Here is a 14606-nt window from a genome sequence, read left to right as displayed (position 1 = left end):
TCTCTCTGTAAACGTGTAGGGCTAGTTATTTTTTGGTAACTTACCCAACAACCAAAATCACTTACCCAACAACGGGCCTGAATCCTCGATAGCTCACAGGTTGATGAGTTAGATTTGAGGGAACTATTTTAGCGATTGAAAAGTTCCGAACGCTCCAATGTACGAAATATACATCTCTAGACCAAACAATACAAACACACTGACAACTACAGGCTTGAACACATTAATCTCCATATAAAATCCATGAGTTTGGTTGTTTTCTAAATCCAAATTTAACGATCAGTGCAGAGAAACTCGCTTTAGATCTCTTATGAGTGCAAGCAAACTCCCAAGTTAAGTAACTTTTGTACTCTGTCTAGCGACAAGAGTAGTTCCTGTTGTGTTCTTGCATACAACAAAGTGTAAGACGATGACACAGCTCGTGTGTTCAAGTGGGATGCTTTTATTCCCGGTCCACGTGTGATCTCTTCGTTTAACAATGGCCGCTATCTTCTCGGTTCTTCCGAGATCATACGAGATTGATTAACATGGATCTGGAAGTGGACTAGCATGGACACAACATTCCTCCCAAACTTTATAGAAAACCCAAACTACTGTATTTAAAATCAAATGCATAATCCTATCCGAAGGATTATTTAAATCCTTCAACTTGCTGAAATTCCCTTTTTTAACATCTCAAGACTTTGGCACAACATTTTATATTCATCATTTTCATAATTAATAATCACAAAATGTGGTCAACAAAATGTGTATTATCTTGCATCATGACATAATATCAGCAGAGTGTATTTCACTGTTAGTATTTCTTCCATTTTCCTCTTTCCACCATGGGAAAATATTCTGGGTGGAGAGTTCGAATAAGCTTCACTTCTGAACACAATAATATATATATATTATCTCGTAAACATGTGTGTGTGTGTGTGTGTTGATGATCTGTGTGAGGAAACAAAACAATGCAAATCTGCAAATTAAGGGGGGACAGGGTAGGCAAGCACTTTTTTTTTCTTTTTGAAACAGCTTGCTGCTTGTTTGATTTTTGCAAGCAGAATAACCTAATTAAGGGAAACCATTTTAAATTTTGAGTGAAAAGCAATTTTGGGGGGTTTTATTCACCAAAATGTGAGAAAAACGTTATAAAATGTGCTTTTTTTTTAAATGTTGCAGTTTGTGAACCAGTGCATGTTTTGATCCAATTATTTCTTCTTTGCAGCAATATGTGTGTGTTTAATAATTCTGTGTATCGAAAAGCATTTCTAAGCAATATATTATTTCAATTTAGCATTTTCAGTTACCGGTTCAGTTCTGATGAGAAAAATACATGAGATCCTAACTGTCAGACTCATAAAAACCCAACCAATGCACTGAACTCTTATTCCATACACAGAACTGATGCTGTACAACTCATAAACAACATATACAAAAACTGAACAAATCCATCAAGCCTTTCAAAAGTTGCAACATTTTAATTGTAGCATTTTGTCTGAAAATTACATTCAGAGAAAACAGCATTTTAAAGATTTGAACCAGTACATAAAAAAACAAGTAGCACAGTGCACCCTGAATTCATATGTTTTTATCAGAATGACCACTTTACTATGTAGGGAAAAGGATTTGACAATCAAATTATCAGGATTTGTTTTATATACATCATATGAAAACAACCATCTTTGTTTGTACCGATATGAAAACATGAATCAGAACCAAACTGTCAGACTCATAAAAACCCAACCAATGCACTTAACTCTTATTCCATACACAAAACTGACGCTTTACAAATCATAAACAACATAAACAAAAATGAAACAAATCCATCAAGCCATTCAAAAGTTGCAACATTTTAATTACAGATGTTTGTCTGAAAATTACATTCAGAGAAAACAGCATTTGAAAGATTCCAACCAGTACCTCAAACTAGTAGCACAGTGCAGCCTGAATTGATATGTTTTTATAAGAATAACCACTTTACTATGATGGGGAAATGATTTGACAATCAAATTATCCGGACTTTTTAAAAAAAAAATCATTTGAAAACTCATCTATGTTAGTGCAGATATGAATCAAAACGAAACTGTCGGACTCATAAAAACACAAGGAATCCACTGTATTCTTATTCCATGCACAGAAATGGTGCTTCACAAATCATAAACAACATATACAAAATTGGAACAAATCCATCTAGCCATTCAAAAGTTACAACATTTTAATTACCACATTTTGTCTCAAATTACATGTAGAGAAAACAGCATGTAAAAGAGTCTCACTAGTACCCCAGTAAACTAGTACCACAGTAGAGCTTGAATTAATGGGGTTTTTTTTTTTAACCAGAATAACACTTTAACTATGAAGGGGAAATGATTTGATAATCAAATTATCAGATTTTTTTTATTTAAAAAAAAATCATATGAAAACATTAAAAAAAGTCAATTTAACCTCGACATGCAGTAGCGTTTACGTCAAGGAATAGAACGGCCCGCATGCGCAGAACTCACTTTTGGTTTCGCGCGCTTGGATCGCAACTTCAGGGAATTTACTGTTGGTAGAATTTGTGTAAAATAAGAGATCTCTTTTTCTTTTAGACGGATTATTGGCTCACGTAAGTGTAGCCTATGCGATGGTAAACTTTGTCTGTCTGTGCGTGCGTGCGTATGTATGTATGTATGTGTGTATGTCTGTGGTAGAAACTTTAACATTTTTGGCTAAACACCGAAATACTCGTTTCACGTGGTTAATTTTCAAGCACCATCTTCAAATTATTGAAGCAATGATCAACATTGTGTCGGCATGTGTGTAGTTAAAGCGTGTATCCAAAGAAAACGGGTGGTGGGGGGTTTTGAAGGGGTACAAGCAGTTGACTGATTTGTGTCGTGTTTGGCATGTAGACGGCAGGTCAGGTGTCAAGATCAGGTCAGGGGTCGCGCGAAGGATTGTGGTCCAGTTCTCACCTCGCCGATTCGCCGGGGAAGACGATTTCATGTTGTTCGGTTTCTAAGCTCCAGAAAAGTAAATAAAGAAGATACCAAAGGGAGATTTCCTACAATTTGATCTGCACAGCGTGTTTCCAATGTCCACGCGAGGAAGAGCTGTCGAAAGCGCGGCAGTCAGTGTCGATCTTGCAGCCGTATCCCGGTAAGTTCAGAGACAGACTGTCTGATAACGTGTCACCTACTGTTAATCCGTTTTGTTTTAATTTCTTTTTATTTCAGCAGACACGGCTGTCAAACACAGTGCTAGGCAGTCACCTCTAGTGAAATGAGTTGATCTAGTCTTAAGTACTTTGCAACAACTTCCTTGAACGTGAAAGACAGTTTTTGAATGCTAGATCTGTATCGCGTTTCATTCCAGACTCGATCCTCTCTTTGATTGTAGATCTACTGTTTGCTGTTTACGCACTATCATATGATTCGCTATGTAACGTTTGGTAAGCTTACCTTGCAACAGCTTTCTTGTCTTTGTTGGCATTTCTGGCTGTGTTGACCGTCAGAATTATTTTAAGAACCAGGCGAGTTGATATGATGCGTTAGTTTTAACTGTGTGTGTGTGTGTGCGTGTGTGTGTGTGTGTGTGTGTGTGTGTTTGTGTGTGTGTGTGTTACATAGTGAGTGAGTTTGTGTTATGTTACTGTTTGTTGATTTCTTACGGGAGCCTTGAAGGCTTCGCCTCTTGTATTATGTGTGTGTGATTTCTCTTTGAGATTGAAATTCAGTGTGTGCAATTCGGACATCGATGGTCAGGTGAGGTGCACTTTTTCTTCGGATTTTAATTGTTCGTGCGAGCCGTGTGGGGACAATGGCGACAGAAGGTGACGCTACCGCCAGTACGAGTACTGCAAAGTTGGAGGACTCGTTGACACAGACAGACATTCTAAAATCCATGCAAAGCATGATGAGCCAAATGATGAACAAAGTAGTTTCTTTAGAGGAAAACTACAACGAACTGGCTGCTAAAGCGCAAATGTGTGATGACACAAATGAAGAATTATCTGACACGGCGGGCGAGGCCGATGACTGCCACACGGGAAGTGGTGTGACAAGTCGTAACCAGCAAACTTCTCTCGCCGGTGAATCCGGCACTCAGACTGTTGGTGAATCTAACAGTAACAGCACTCAGATTCAAAGAGAGAAGGCTAGTGAACCTAGCAATACGCAATATGTTGAAGGTGAGAGTGAGAGTGGCTTTTGCGTAGTGCTGGACAGTCAGGATAGTGATGTGTTTTCCCAGATGGAAGCGGATCTGGAAGTGGTTGAGCCACTGGGTATGCCTGTGAATGAGAAGTTGGCAAATATTACCAAAAGTAGGTTTACTGTGCGAATGCCGGAACCTAAACTTAAAGAGAAGATGAGTGCGGTTTTAACACCAGGAAACTGCTTGGAAACAAGACCCCCCCCCCCCCCCCCCCCCCCCCCCCCCGTTTGAATGAGGAAGTCATTGAGAAGGGGAACATCGATAAGATGGCAAAAAAGGTCGACATGAGACTCTTTAATGTTCAGAAGCTTGTGGGGAAAGCAGCTGACGCGTTGGTTACAGCGGCGGACACATTACATTCGGCAGTTGTACAGATGACAGAGAGAAAGCCAGCGACTGCTAGCCAACATCACGCCAGCAATGCGTGCACGGTGTGCGCCGAGACAATGACGGTACCCACCGTTAATTCAATTTTCATCTTCAGTTTCACAAAACAAAAAATGAAAAACGACTCAATTTTCAATATTTCGTTTTTCAATCTTCAATACGGTAAACAGAAAAACAGTTCACTTCCGTTTTTCAATATTTGATTTTCAATTCACAAATCAAAAAACGAAACAAGGTCTACTTCCGTTTTTCAATATTTTGTTTTTCATTCTTCAAAACGGTAAACAGCAAAACAGTTTACTTCCGTTTTTCAATATTTCATTTTCTAAACGATAAACAAAAAACAATCAACTTCCGTTTCTTCATTTTTGTTTGAGTGCGAAGCACAAAGCCCGCGTGATAAATGCAATAACGGGATGCTCCCTCAAGTTCCCTGGCGCGCAAATTAAGATGGCTTTGGAGGAGTATCAGCCCATGATAATTGCCCTGCTAAATAGCGGGGAGACATACGAAAGCGTGTCAAACACACTTCGACAATCCGGGTTGGAAAGAGGAAGTTCGGCGGCCAACCTTCGGAAATTTTGTAAGGATCGTGGGATCAATCCCCGGAGCCGGACTGTGGGCGACCAGGCCTTGGATACAATGGTGTCCAGAGCGGTACAGGAGGTACAGTATAATAATAATAATAATTACAGTATTTATAGTGCGCTTGTCTTATAATAATTACTTTAAGCGTGCACTCATCTCGTCAGTACATGTGTATATGTAATTGTGGAATATTATTGAGATTCGATGGCTATGGATACTAACTATCAGCAAGGGAGGCGGGAGGTATGTAGTGTTCTTGTTGTGGTGATGTTTCTAGTGTGTGTGAAGGTGAGAGGTCAGAGTGTTAGTGCATTTTTCCAGCGTCGTTGGTGTCGTCTGCTTTCGTTTCTTCGTCCAGGCAGAAGGGAAAATCACTTCCCGGTTATCATGTTCACATGATCTGTGTCTGGGCAATCATTCATTAAAAAGTAAAAGAACCAAGAGCTAATACCAATAACTATAATAATAAAAGTAACAGATAAGAGGACACACGTATACCATTTTAGGTCACAAAGTCTAAGAGCTGAATATTAATCACCTAGCTGCTTTTTGTCGAGTGCCTGTGGTTTATCACATCTCATTAGTTTCGGTTTGGACATTTTTACATCAATAATACGACTTATGCACATCATATATTCATAAATTATTGTACTATTTTAATAACATATAAAACTTATAAAGAAAGCTGGTTTGCGTTTGGGAAATTTGTGGAAGTCCATGGATACATCGTGTAATGATATCATTCACGGTACCACTGAGCCCTAGTGGATCCAATCACAGTACCATTGAGCCATAGTGGATCCAGTCACGATAGCACTCTCTAATATTGAAGTCTAGATTGATGTTGCTTGTGCACTTCCGCTCAACTGTCTTGAACTCAAGCCTGATTAGTTTTGTTGGGTTTTCTTTTATTGCTTCTTCTCGTGTGACTGAAGAATAGAGAGAACATTACACATCGTGTGTGTGGTCTCGATATATTATGGATTATTATGAGAGGGCTAAGTTTCGGCGGGGCAATGCAAGGTGAGACTAGTGTTTGGTGCATTTGTGGGGTGTGTATTGTGCTGTACTTATTGTTTGAATGTTCAAATCTTGTTCGTCTGCTGGCTACTCAGATTAGCAAGGTAAATAACGACCGGACATAAACAAACACCCGCGTGTGAAAACCGCGTACAGGCTCAGCAAGCACAGCAAGATCACATCAGTCAATTCACTTCATTCAATAACCTTTTGTGTTATTGGCATAACAATCACATGACTTAGGCCAAAAAAAAATAGGTGTGGTTACGGTAACATAGCCAAAACAAATAGGGTAGGTAGGTAGGCAATCACTTTTTTTTTTTTAACTTTTTTTTTCTAATGTGTACAAATTAAACCTACTTGACAGGGAAATAAGTGTGCGACACGGGCGCTTTCGCTTTCATTGCGTTTTTTGCACTCGTTTTTTTTATTTTTTATTTTTTTATTTGACAAATGTAATAAAAAGTTATAGGATCGGCCCCTAAAAATAGGGTAGGTCGGGTTACCGTAACCACACCTATTTTTTTTTTTAGGCCTTATCACGGTCAGTTGATGGTGCAATGCACTGTGATGATGTCACTTTGAATCGCTGACATCATGAACAACAGTCAAACATCAATCATTCACAAGTATGCAGATACCACAACGAACAAATGGCTAACAGTTTCCTTCGTAACATTGTAACTAACAGCATTACATACTTTCCCCGCGAGGTTGATTTTGATCAACACAACCTCTTGTGTGAATTAATTATTGCTGCTCAGGAGGACCTATGACTTTAATAAAAAACAATTCTCCTGCAAGCATAAAGAATGTTTATTGTGGACCTTTATTTTTTTATTGTTTGCGTTGTATCAATTTATTTACGACGTGGAGAACAAGGGAGATATATAGCTGTGTATGTGCCAGTAACAGTGAATACAAATTCATTTACTTGTTCTTATGTATTTTTATTTATTTAAAGGACGTGGCATTCCCGATGAATTGAAAACACACAAACAGAACCCACTTGTGGCCCATGAGAATCTTCCGCATGCAGAAGAAGCTGCTGCTCTGTATCATGTGGAGACTGGTGGACAGCTTACTGCCCCTGCTCCATTTGCTGCACCACCATTTCCTTCCGAGGATCATCGGAAAAACAGTGAAGCTGCTTTTACACAGGCAGTGCCAGACTTAATGACACTGCTAGATTCAGCTGTCAACAGAGATTATGTACCACTGCAGACAGCTGTGAAGACTCTCATTGCAACAGTTCGACAGTACTCTGTCTAAAATGTAGGCCTAGGCTATCACTCAGTACAATCTCTTTTGAACCAAGTACTTGCTTGTATTTAATGCGTGTACGGCTCCTATGATTTCATTGTTTTTCTTTGTGATGTAGAGGTGTTTTTTTTTAAAGTTTGAAATTGTCATTAAAAGAAGAAAACATCACGACAAAATTGGGAATACAATAGCCCTTGGTAGGCGCCGCACTGTGGCTGCCGTGCTCTCCGCTGAGGAGAGTAATCCGCATATCACATTCGTGTAACCCGAAAATTATCAAAAATGAAAATAAAAAAATCAAATATCAAAATCAAAGATAAAAAAAAAATCAAAACACCCCAAAAAATTCAAAGTCTTTCGGGCCACGCCCTTTTTCAGTGAAATTACTTCCACAGCTCGCTTCACAGCACAGCTCTTGACCCTATTTTTTTTTAAAGAAAAAAGGTTGGAAAGAAATGAAGAACTGTGTGTATAACATGCAGCTTCAGTGGTAGCTGGTTGTGACTATCGTGCTCTGCACAGACATGTTTGTTTTCAACATTTTTGTCGTCACATTGATTGTATGTACTGTGTCTGCAACTCAACGACCAGTGCATAGAACCGTCACCAACGGGATACATGCTATGCAAGTTTCATGATTGATTGATAGAAACTAAGTTGGATTGTTCAGTTTCTACTACGTTATTGAAATACGTACACCATGTGCCGCCTATATTGTTGCATCTATTTTAATGTTATTTATGTCATCTCTGGTTTGCCTGTCTCTGCTGATGCCTGATGCTGACCATGTTATCTTGGTTGCCTGTCTAATGCTGACCATGTTATCTTGGTTGCCTGTCTAATGCTGACAATGTTATGTGATTTGTCTGCCTGATGCAGACCATGTTATCCGCTGTTTGTCTTGATGCCTGATGCTCACCATTTTGTCTCGTTTGCCAGTTTGATGGAGACCATGTTATCTGTGGTTTGTCTGATGCTAACCATGTTTTTTGTTTGCTTGCCTGATGCTCACCATATTTTGTTTTACAATTGTTTTGCGAGTGTATGCAAAAAATTGTAGAGTGCAAGAAAGAAATTGTGGAGAGGATGGATGAGAGAGGAGTAATTAAAAAACATTCAAAACAAACATACACACAATTTGGTTTTGTGATTTTTATTGTGTTCTAGTTTGGCATAATTCCATCGTCTTTCTGACTTTCCCTTTATTTATTTTATTGCAGTTTCTGTCATTCATGCACACATTCTACAAGCAGGATCTTTTTCAAAAACACAATAATATAGTAAAATGGCAATGTAACTGGGGCGGTATCTGCGTCGCAAGATTGTAACCCTCCGGTTATGTCCTAACCACGGGTTATGTGAAACTTGCCATGAACGGGATGAACCGGGGTTTTAATAAACCTGCGTCAAAGATACCGCACCACAAAACAAGCAAGAACAAGTCGCGTAAGGCGAAAATACAATATTTAGTCAAGTAGCTGTCGAACTCACAGAATGAAACTGAACGCAATGCAACGCAGCAAGACCGTATACTCGTGGTCCACCGCTCACGGCATAGGCAGTGAAATTGACAAGAAGAGCGGGGTAGTGGTTACGCTATGCTGCATAGCACGCTTTTCTGTACCTCTCTTCGTTTTAACTTTCTGAGCGTGTTTTTAATCCAAACATATCATATCTATATGTTTTTGGAATCAGGAACCGACAAGGAATAAGATGAAAGTGTTTTTAAGGGGAGGTGGGCCAGTGCACTACCTTTTTTTCAATTTTGAATGTTTTATTGTGTCTGAATGTTATTTTATGAAAGAAATGAACAAATGATGACAAAGAATAGTCACTTTTTGTATTTTCGGTTGCTGGTTTTTGTTTTACGCGACAAAAACAGTCAAAATACAGACAAAAGTGGAGTACAGGAGATACACGGATTTTCATCAGATGTGATTGTCACACTTCTAATTATTGTTTTATTTTATCCTTCTGGGTATGCTCTAGGGGATTACGAAGCAGATTTTGTTTATTATATTTATATTTGGAGTTAGGAACACTTCTTTGTTACAACTGTCAAACTTTAGGGTAACGCTTGCGAAATTATTTTTTGAAATAATCTGGATATGACTATAATAAAATTTCAGCAAAATCCCTTCGTAATCCCCCAGAATGTTATATTCTGCACAAACTACAAAAGAAAATATTGCTCTAGCTAAATTACAGCCAGAGAAATCGCGTAACCCAAGACGTAACCGTAGGCAAAATGGCTGAACTGAGAAAAACGACATTGAAGATTGAACATCACAGAAACACTATTGAAACAGACACACAAGGACAAAACTGTGTTATGAATGAACAGCTTAGTTTATTTGAATTGCAAACTACTTAGCCTTTAGCACGTCAGCAGAGAATTTATGCGTCCATCCCTTCTTTCCCTCTGTCAACCAGCATGGGGATACTGCCCCAGCGCTAAACGTGTATCAATGACCCGATTCTCGTTTGTATTTGCATGCGAGAATAACGGTATTTTTAACGGTAACTTACTTGAGCCAGAACGAGACTTATTTCCTTCCGTTATCTCGTCGATTTGTTGGTTTCCTCGAAGTTTTCTGCTTTTGTTTTTACATCGATACAGTACTTTGGTGCTTCGACAAGCAAGATGGAGGATGATGAGTTTGAAACTTTCGTTTGAGTTGTTTTTTGACAACAAATCGTACGTGGAATCTGAACGATTTACTGAGGAAGCTCTTCGCAATGAACTGTGTACTGCGGTGAAGAAAATGACACAGTTCGTCAAGACAGTGACGGAATTTACGAAAGTGCAGATTGATACAAACAGTTGCTGATCCAGTTTCGTTCGGGAAATGGCAGGCCCAGGAAACATTACCGATAATCTGACTGATGTTGGATACTTTCTCCTGTTTTTGTTTTTTTTGCGTAGCAAATGCTCAACTTGCTTGTCGAGGAGATACTGCACAGAAACTGACTCAAATTCAGCGCAAAGCAAGCCAGTGCCGAGACGTAAATAGTGTGCTGCATGGCGTGTTCGGAAATGGCGACCTGTGGATCTGCGTGGAGATCAAAGCTTTCCTCTGTATCGGAAACACCGACAGAATCCAAACTTTGGCCTAGTACCAGCGGAACTACTTGTTGTTGCTAACCGAACTAATAAAGACATTGTCCTCTTTCTTATTTCGAGCCATTGTTATCGTATCAAAGGTTGTTTCTCAAGGAAAAATTCGCTTTCGGTTGTCACCGATCGTTTGATGTGTAACCAGGATGTTGTAAAACCGAGTGAACTTCGGGTGTTCCCGTCATGGCCGAGAGTCTCTTCGGTAGTTTCCGTATGCAAAATTCGTAAGCTGAGCATGCGCACTCACAAAGTAAACTGGTTCCCGATTTCGGTTTATGAAACGAACCAATGGATGTCGAGTACCTTCCAAATAAGGACATTTCCGTTCGATTACGATTGCTGCCTTTGCAACGGACAAGTGGCTGAGTGAATGGAACATTCATCAAAACACTGATGTCATGTTATAGGTCAAGAGCTGCTGCGCAGTTTCGTATGTCGTGAATGCACTGTTTTGCTGAGGACAAAGCCGTAACTAGCCTTTGAAATGAGACATTTTTTGGCGGGGGAATATCGACTACAGAAGACAATCAATGCCACACATGTTCACATTTTGTCTTTATTGACAGATAAATAGGACACTTTTGACAAAAACACCGACACACATGGATGATAGGTATGTTATGGAAACATAATCTGCTAAAATACCCAAAACAGTGTTTTGAACGATTTGGTCAATTTTGCACTGGCCCACCTGCCCTTAAATTGATTTGGACAATTTAATTTTGATAATAAGTTTTATATATTTAATTTTCAGAGCTTGTTTTTAATCCGAATATAACATATTTATATGTTTTTGGAATCAGCAAATGATGGAGAATAAGATAAACGTAAATTTGGATCGTTTTATAAATTTTTATTTTTTTTTACAATTTTCAGATTTTTAATGACCAAAGTCATTAATTAATTTTTAAGCCACCAAGCTGAAATGCAATACCGAACCCCGGGCTTCGTCGAAGAGTACTTGACCAAAATTTCAACCAATTTGGTTGAAAAATGAGGGCGTGACAGTGCCGCCTCAACTTTCACGAAAAGCCGGATATGACGTCATCAAAGACATTTATCAAAAAAATGAAAAAAACGTTCGGGGATTTCATACCCAGGAACTCTCATGTCAAATTTCATAAAGATCGGTCCAGTAGTTTAGTCTGAATCGCTCTACACACACACACACACAGACAGACAGACACACGCACATACACCACGACCCTCGTTTCGATTCCCCCTCGATGTTAAAACATTTAGTCAAAACTTGACTAAATGTAAAAAGTGCAGTTACATACAAATAAACAATTATTACATATAGCGTATACAGTAACTCTATACAAGTACTTGCAAGCACATGAGACACACATAGAACCACCAACACATGTCAGTAAGAGGATTAAACCTTTGTCCGTCTGTTGCACCATTCAATCTAAATGGGTGAGATTGTGCATCAGGGGAGATAATCAAACTGCATATGAGTCAAAACAACATGACACCAACCACAAACACAAATGACACCGAGCTTTGATTGGTTGGGAAATCGGGGAGCGTTCATTGCACAAGAAAACTATGAAAGATATTACATTATTGAGAAACGGAAGTTGATTGTTTTTCTATTATCGCTTTGAAAATCAAACATTGAAAAACGAAAGTAGACTGTTTTGCTGTTTACCGTTTTGAAGAATGAAAAACAAAATATTGAAAAACGGAAGTAGACCTTGTTTCGTTTTTTGATTTGTGAATTGAAAATCAAATATTGAAAAACGGAAGTGAACTGTTTTTCTGTTTACCGTATTGAAGATTGAAAAACGAAATATTGAAAATTGAGTCGTTTTTCATTTTTTGTTTTGTGAAACTGAAGATGAAAATTGAATTAACGGTGGGTACCGTCATTCGAGACTAACAGACAGTTCGCTGAAAACGCAAACCAAATGCTCGCGGCGAGCGGAAACGTCATAGCCTTGTTGGGAGCCGCTCAGCAAGAACTTTCGATTCGTAGGAGATTCCAACTGCAGAGTGCTTTGCCAAAAGACTTTGCATCTATCTGTGGAAACGATACCATACCACAGAGATATAGAATAGAGCCACCAAGCGCTATGCTGGCAGCGGAACCGATTGCGGCTACCGGTGTAACACGAGAAAATTACTCCCACGAGATTTTTACTCCGGAGTAAACATTTCGTACGAAAAAGTTACTCCCTTTACGAAAAAAGCACTCCCCCATTGCACGAGAAAATTACTCCCCAAGACAGGTGAGTTCCGAGTAAACATTTCGTACAAAAATGTTACTCCCCTGACGAATAAATAACGAATAAATTACTTCACCCCAACACGAGCAATTTAACTTCCCATGCCAGGTGTACGAAATTTGTACTCCCTTGTCCCCTGTTAGTCTTGGTGGTGGAAGGGGTGGAAGGAGGGTAGCGCGACATTCGTGTGCGCGAGATCACTTATTGGCATTATCCCTTCGCCCGCATCCCATTTTTGCGTACGAGATTTTTACTGGAAGTAAAAAAAATGGGGAGTAAAAATTTCGTGGAGGGAGTAATTTTTTCGTGCCTCAGGGAGTTCTTTTCTCGTACGAAAAGTGTACTCGGAGTAAGAATTTCGTACGAAATATTTACTCCGGAGTACATTTTTCGTGGAGTAAAAATTTCGTGTCACACCGGGCCGCCATTTCGCTGTGCCCATCCCACAGCCTGGCCAGTGTACATTTCAGTGGGAATGTGGCACACTGGGCTTCTTATCTCCGTCGGTTGATTAGAATCAGCTGGCATAATGTTATTGAGTAATGAAGAAACTATTCAGAAAATAATATGGTCTGCTAGTGGCGGTACCTAGTGGATGGAAGTGGGAGAATGGTATTTCTTACCGCATACTAAATGTAGATGTACGCGTTGCTTCATACGTTACACTGATCGAAAGAGAGAAAAAAACGGGCGCACAGTCACACACACACGAACGAACGAACGAACGAACACACACACACACACACACACACAAAATATGTATACAATCCAACTTTGAAGAGCTCCTGTGACCTTGACCTTGAAGCAAGGTAAACCAAACTGGTATCAAAAGATGGGGCTTACTTTGCCCTATATATCATATATAGGTGAGGTATTCAATCTCAAAAACTTCAGAGAAAATGGGAAAAATGTGAAAAATAGCTGTTTTTTAGACAACATTTATGGCCCCTGCGACCTTGACCACACACACACACACACACACACGAGACTGAGACTGTCAGACAGATTGAGACAAAAAGGTTATACGAAACCAAGAATATTTATAACAATAACAAAAAATGCTGCAAAACCAGTTAGTGTCACAAGAGAAGCCAATCAGACGAAGCAATCATCAAGATGACAAAGTTAAACAAATTTGTAGATGTTACTCATAACCCTCTCTCTCTCTCTCTCTCTCTCTCTCTCTCTCTCTCTCTCTCTCTCTCTCTCTCTCTCTCTCTCTCTCTCTCTCTCTCTCTCTCTCTCTCTCTCAATTATTCTCTGTATATATTTTCCAGGGACAGGTTGGAAGATTAGGCCTAAAACCTTTATCCTTATGTAATAAAGTTCTGACTTCTGAGTTCTCTCTCTGCAAATGAAACAAAAAAGCCTCTCTCTCTCTCTCTCTCTCTCTCTCTCTCTCTCTCTCTCTCTCTCTCTCTCTCTCTCTCTCTCTCTCTCTCTCTCTCTCTCCAAATGAAACAAATCTTTGGTAATAAGAAACACAAAACATCAAAGCTTAATTTGTCAATACAAGCATATGATAGAATTATATACACGAGTGAATAAAAAAAAAGGTAACAATAAAAGAAAATCAAAACTTGACTAAATATAAAAAGGATAACATTTGTATAGTCAGCCTGTAATTCCAGTGATTTCGTGTGACTACTGGTTCTTAAAGAGGATGAGTTTCGTCATTTTTTTCCGAATGTGCTGTCCTGTGATCTTTGTGTTGAACTGTTTTGCAAGATGATGCATGCGAATTTTGCAGAAGGCATGGGCCGATACTTTGATGAGTGCAAATATGTGGTTGTTGTCCGGTTCTGTCTCCATCA

General features: G+C 39.2%; 1 protein-coding gene across 1 annotated transcript in view; it reads left to right on the top strand.

The window, feature by feature from the left end:
- Positions 1-14606, top strand: part of LOC138946567 (sodium/potassium/calcium exchanger 1-like) — a 116739-nt gene that overhangs the window by 27777 nt on the left and 74356 nt on the right. The window lies entirely within an intron of this gene.

Source organism: Littorina saxatilis, linkage group LG14 (genome assembly GCF_037325665.1).
Source record: "Littorina saxatilis isolate snail1 linkage group LG14, US_GU_Lsax_2.0, whole genome shotgun sequence".
NCBI classification, from domain to species: domain Eukaryota; kingdom Metazoa; phylum Mollusca; class Gastropoda; order Littorinimorpha; family Littorinidae; genus Littorina; species Littorina saxatilis.
Note: the sequence above shows the minus strand (reverse complement) of the source record. Positions and strands in the feature narration are given on the sequence as shown.